The sequence below is a fragment of the Eleutherodactylus coqui genome, unplaced genomic scaffold, assembly GCF_035609145.1.
Source record: "Eleutherodactylus coqui strain aEleCoq1 unplaced genomic scaffold, aEleCoq1.hap1 HAP1_SCAFFOLD_19, whole genome shotgun sequence".
Classification (NCBI taxonomy): Eukaryota; Metazoa; Chordata; class Amphibia; order Anura; family Eleutherodactylidae; genus Eleutherodactylus; species Eleutherodactylus coqui.
In genome coordinates this window covers 344,044-350,760 of record NW_027102012.1, presented here as the reverse complement: position 1 = coordinate 350,760, position 6,717 = coordinate 344,044, and positions in this window count along the sequence as shown.

Here is a 6,717-nt window from a genome sequence, read left to right as displayed (position 1 = left end):
ATAATGAAGTTCTACGTTGTATCTTTTGTTATTACTAGATTTTGACATGATAATGAAGTTGTAAATTCTATCCCCTTCAATAATAACTGTTACCATGCATGGCGGTGCAAGGTCCCGTGGTCGGCGCGCGCCGCTCCGTTGTCGGCTCCGGCGTCCTGGAGCTCTGGAGTCGGGGCTCTCCCGGCGGCGTGGGGCAGCCAGTGTGCGGCGGCATGGGCGTGTCCGCCCGTAGGGTGCCGCCCGCACTCATCCACCTTTCTTATGCAGCAGTGGGAGAGTCGGCTCCTCCCACTCTCCGCCCCTGGGCGGAGGCTTGCAGTTTTAAGGCTGGCAGTGACCTGAGCTCACTGCCAGTTATTGGTTCTGCTAGCATCTAGTCGGTCCTTTCTGCAGCTAAGTCTTAGTTCACCCTCTAGTTTGCCTGTCAGCTTCCATTTCCAGCTTTGCTTTCTCTGTATTTTCTGTTGGTCATTTCCATCTGCCTTCTCTGTCGGCACTCTGTTCCCTCCATCAGTTAGTCACATCTTGTCAGTCGCCAGGTCCCTAGCCAGTGCAGGGACCGCCGTCCAGTTGTCCGCCTGTGGTTAGCCAGGGCTGAGGCAAGTAGACAGGGACAGTGGGGTGCGGGAAGATCAGGGCACCCCACCTGGCGCTCGGGGGGGGGGGGCAGAGTGCCTTAACACAATGACAACCAGCTGCTGCTGCAAAAGCAAATAATCATTTTACAGTTTTCCTTTCAGCCTGATACACATGACCATGCACAAGCTAATGGCCCGGGAGACAGGGGATTCAGTCATGTTGTTGATCAGTCATTAGACAACCCTGATTTTACACTCTTTGTGGATGCATTGTGGTATGGTCAAGCAGGCAGGTTCTAAACAGGTTATGTTGTGGCCAAAGCCGAACCCCTTCCATCTCACATGTCAGTCAGAATTACGAGCTCTGGAAGAAGCATGCAAGCATGCTCAAGAAGACACGGACTACAAGGACTCATACTATGCCTTTGGCATTACTGATTACCATGGACCCATCTGGAAAGCAAGGTCATTCTTGACAAGCAAATGAAAAAACCAATTAAAAACAGTAAAGGTGTGAAGGCACTGATGGAAACCCTCCTGCTGCCCAAAAGAGTGGCCTGAAAGCCACTCCATAACAAAAGGCCACTCTAAGGATGGCTCAAAAGAGGCAATCAGATATCACCTGGCTGAGAAGGCTGTGAATACAACCACACAGAAGCCCAGATTGATCCTTCAGGGCTTGGGGTGGTACAGGTACCCCCTCAGACCTCACCCCTTGTGGATTATGACCCGTTGATTCAGTTACAAAAGCAGGCAATCAAGGGGGAAAAGGAACAATGGGAGCCAGCAGGATGGGCAGAGACACCTGGAGATAAATGGATGATTTATCTCCAGATCAGCTCTATGTAAGACCCAAGTCAGCGCAGCATAAGAGGACCTAACCTAGCTACAAGCAAAAATAGTTTAGTGGAAATAGTGACAATAGGTTGCTGGAGGGTAACTGATAGCTAAGTCAGTAGACCCTTTATAATATCCTCTACTACCTCCCTTTTTGTAGGTCAATCCTACTTGATCCAATGAAAAACTCCAATTTATTCAATAAACACACCCTACACATGTGAGTACACTTGTCAGTCTCCTGGGAGCAGGTCTCTCTCTCGAATAGAATACATATTTGGCTCTCCAAACACTTGCCCTCTACTTAACCTCAATAGTTCATGGCACTCGGGGAGTATCTGATCATAAACCAATCATCCTTAAATTACAATTCCCAGGACAGTATTTTGCCCGGACCTGGAAGCTTAATCTCTTTTGGCTTAAGCTAATAGGATCAAATGACCGGATACCAGATCAAATAACCACATTCCTCCAAATCCATGAAGAAGATACGAGAAATGCCTTAATATGGGATACACTAAAAGCTTACCTTAGAGGTTGTTTTAAATCACCAATATCCTGCATAAAAAGATCTACTTCCCAAGCTGACTTTCTGTTAGAGGAGCAGACAGCAGAGGCCGAAAAACAATACATAGCGAACCCTACAGACACCAACAAAACAAGCTGGCTAGGATTACTTAGCTTACTTAGACATTAATTACATGTTAAAACCAAATGGAAAATCTTCTTTACGCGGCAATATTTTTTAGAAATGGGTAACCAGTCGAGTCCCCGTTTGGCCAATTAATGAAACAAAACGGGCTAACCAACTCTGTCCTCACAATTAAAGCGGCTGATGGACGGATACTCACGGAGGCCCAATCTATAACAACCAGGTTTAGGGAATACTATACCAATCTATATACTTCAACAAGTGAAATGTCGATGTTGGATAATTTGGCCTATCTAGAAGACCTTGCCTTCCCGTCCCTTTCTGCTGAACAAATAGCACTATTAGGCCTCATGTCTACGGGGAAAAGAAGAATGAAAATCCGCAGCGGATTTTAACTCTTCTCCCGCCCGCGGATCCGCACCCCATAAGGATACATTGACCACCCGCCGGTAGGTGAATACCTGCGGATGGTCAATAAAAGTGAATAAAAAAAAATATGGAGCATGAAAAAATCCGGACATGCTCCATTTTCGTGCGGGTCTCCCGTGGGGACAGCTCCCGCAGGCTTCTATTGAAGCCTATAGAAGCCGTCCGGATCTGCGGGAGACCTAAAATAAGAATAAACTTACCCGCAGCGGACCGGGCAGGTCTTCTCTTCTTCGCGGCCAGATCTTCTTTCTTCGGCCCAGCGGATGTGCCCGGCGCATTCGAGCGGCACGCCGACGACATGCCGGGCACATCCGCAGGCCGCAGAAAGAAGATCCGGCCGCGAAGAAGAGAAGACCTGCCCGGTCCTCTGCGGGTAAGTTTATTCTTATTTTCAGCGCTCATGTCCGCGGGGGAGGAGGGACCCGCTACGGATTCTCCATGGAGAATCCGTAGCGGGCCTGATTTTCCCCGTTGACATGAGGCCTTAGATGCCCCAATAGCATTAGAGGAAATCCATCAAGCTATCATGGATATGGCACTAAATAAGTCCCCTGGGCCAGATGGCCTCCTCTTGGGGGTAGATCATAAATATATAGAACAGCTTTCTCCAATACTATATGATACTCTGCAGCGGGTTTATCAGGGAAATTCCCTCCCACCCTCCTTTTATAAAGCGTCTATAATCGCGTTGTTGAAACCTGGTAAAGAACCCGATAATTGTGACTCATATAGGCCAATATCACTGCCTAATGTGGATTATAAAATATTGACAGAAATACTGGCTACTAGACTTAACCAAGTAATCCTTTCCATAATCCATGAAGACTAGATAGGGTTTATGCCCGGAAAATCAACCACAATAAATATACGCAGAGTCCAAACAATTGTATAAATAGGGAGACTGCATGATATGCCTTGGGCAGTAGTGTCACTAGATACAAAAAAAGCATTTGACTCATTGGAGTGGAGTTTCCTGGAGGCATGTTTGATACATTTTGGTTTCTGGTCCCGATTCCTACGGTGGATCAGGTTACTGTATGAATCCCCCACAGCCAACGTTATAGTAAACGGTATATCTTCGGCGAACTTTCTACTGTCTCGGGGGACGCGTCAGGGATGTCCTTTGTCTCCCTCCCTTTTTGCAATAGCAATTGAGGTACTGGCCATCCGTTTGCGCAATACTTCTGCGGTTACGGGAGTGAGTTGGAGGGGTAGAGAGAGTAAAGTTGGTCTATATGCAGATGATATGGTTCTTTTCCTCCGTAACCCAGAGCATTCCTTCTCACAAGCCCTTGAGATAATAGACTCTCTCTCAACATTCTGGACTTTATATACACTGGTCCAAATCTGCAATAATGTATACAGCCCAAAACGCGACCACAATTTCTGATGTGTCAGCCTGTGGTCTATTGGAAATAACCAAATTCAAGTATGTAGGAATTAATATAGTGCAAGACCATAAAAACTACAAGTCCGCTGCAAAACCTAATACAAACGAAAATGAAGGCCTGGTGGAAATTACCTATATCCGTGGCAGGTCGTATAAACCTTATTAGGATGGTAATCCAACCCAAATGTTTATATTCGTTACAACTTATGTCGGTTAAAGTTCCAGAAAGTTTCTTCCAAACCTTAAACTGTCGGTATTAGATTTGTTTGGGGCCCGTCTCACTCCAAGCTTAAACTCACTGCACTACAACGCCCTAAAAACCAAGCCGGAATGGCGTTATCCGACTTTAAAGTGTATTACATAGCAAGACAGTTACGTAATCTCAGGGATTGGTTCATTTTGGGAAGAGATGCCAATCACAGATCATTACCTAGCCGATGAGTTAGAGGGTCAGAATCTAATTGGGTTTTTGGAACATCCAGATTTTAGAAAATCATCAAGACTTATAACCATGCATAAAGTGGCCCTGTGTGGCGCGCAGCAAAGCGTATCCAACAATACACAGATACAATGACTGACACTCCTTTATGGAATAACCCTACTTTGCCCTCACTCAAGATGATGCAGGGTGTTGGATACTGGGTTAAACTAGGGATACAAACTCTAGGAGATATATACGAGGATAATATACTGCTGTCCTATATACAATTACGAGAGAATCTAAAAGTACCTAGACTTCAACTTTTCAGGTACTTTCAGTTGAGACATGCTTTGAATGCAGAATTTCCACCGAATTCTACCAAAATCTCCAAATACCCAACAGTAGGTATTCTTAAATTACAGGGACCTAGAGGACTAATATCAGCACTTTACACACACTTGCTGTCGGCCAAGATAAGCCGTGACCCACTCTCTATTTATGATAGGTGGAAAACATTAACCCCTTGAGTGGCGGGTTTCCTACCCCCCTGTCGTGCCCATCAGGGCAGGTTTTTTTAAATTGGACAATCATTTAATTTTAACTAATTTTGCAGTCGCGTTCCAAGAGCTATAACTTTTTCATTTTTCCATTGACACGGCCATGTGAGGGCTTGTTTTTTGCTGGAGAAGTTGTACTTTTTGATGGCATCATTTTTGGGTATATATAATGTATTGCATAACTTTTGTGAAAAAATTTGTAGGGAGATTAGGGAAAAAAAGTAATACAAGTTAAATCCCCCTCCTTTTGCCATATCTATAATAAAAAATCTAAATCATAAAAGAAAAATACATATTTGGTATCGCCGCGTCCGTAAATGTCTGATCTATCAAAATAGTGCATTATTTACCCCCCATGGTGAACGTAATCCGAAAAAAAAAATAAAGAACGCCAGAACTGCACTTTTTCAGTCACCCTGTCTCCCAGAAAAAATGCAATAAAAAGTGATCAAAAAGTCGTATGTATTCCAAAATGGTACCAACGTTAACTACAGGACGTCCCGCAAAAAACGAGCCCTTGCTCAAGTATGTCGATGGAAAAATAAAGAAGTTATTGCGCGCAGAAGATGCAGCAGAAAATAATTTTAAAAAATGAAATGTCTTTGCAAAAAAATACAAGTGCTATAGTAAAAAAAAGTTTACACATTTGGTATCATAGTAATCGTACTGACCCATAGAATAAAGTTATCAGGTCATTTTTGTTGCAGTTTCTCTACCATAGAAGCAAGACGCACTGAAAGATGGTGGAATGTCATTTTTCTTTCATTTTACTCCACTTAGATTTTTGTAAAAGTTTTTCAGTACATTATATGGTACTTTAAATAGCACCATTGAAAAATATAACTCGTTCCGCAAGAAACAAGCCCTCATACAGCGACGTCGAAGGATAAATAAAGGAGTTATGATTTTTTAAACGGGGGGAGGAAAAAAACAATTGGGGAAAGAAGAAAAAAAGGGACCGTGTCATTAAGGGGTTAAATAATGTACTAACTTCCTTCTCTGGGTCATTACGACGCAGGGATACCACATGTGTAATTGTATTTTTAATTTTTCATAAAGTAAAGGCAGACAAGTGTTTTTAATTTAATTTTATTTATTTTATTTTTTAAATAATTTTTAACAATTTTTTTTTTCGTTTTGTCTCTTTAGGGGACTTCCACAGAGACCCATCAGGACTCCCTGATCACATTCTGGGGGGACCCATGGTGACAGCCCTTTACATGCTGCAGTCACATGCTGCAATTACAGAGCCCCAAGGTTCCCCACCCTTCCCCCATAATAGCATATACAACAAGAAGGTTTCCACTAAATATAACTACAGAGCCCCAAGGTCCCCCCGCCCCCCCAAACTACAGAGCCCCGAGGTCTCTCCCTATACAACAAATACAGAGCTACAACGTCCACCCCCTACTAAACAGCAACTACAGAGCCACAAGGTTTCCACTAAATGGTATTGGTGTATTATGTCGTCACCGGAAGTAAGGGGTGGCGACATAATACACCTGTCAACTTCTGATTGGCTGGGGACAGAGGACTGCGGTGTGGCTGGGAGCAGTGGCGGCAGAGGACAGCGCCGAGCCTGGGAAGCGACAGAGAGGACTGCATCGAGCTGCACAGCTGCCAGAGGCTGGAGGCACCAGAGGACAGTGCAGAGGCTGCGACTGCCAGCCTCTGAAATACCCCAAGTGCCGTTACACACAGCACGAGGAGACAGTGGCCAAAGCAGGAGTGGCGCTGGCTGAGGGACAGCAGACCACAACTGTGAATTAGCGGGGCGCCACAGAGCACACCGCCGGCGGCAGACCGGCCCACAACGAGCACTGACTGATGGCTGCAGCATGTGGAAGTACTTT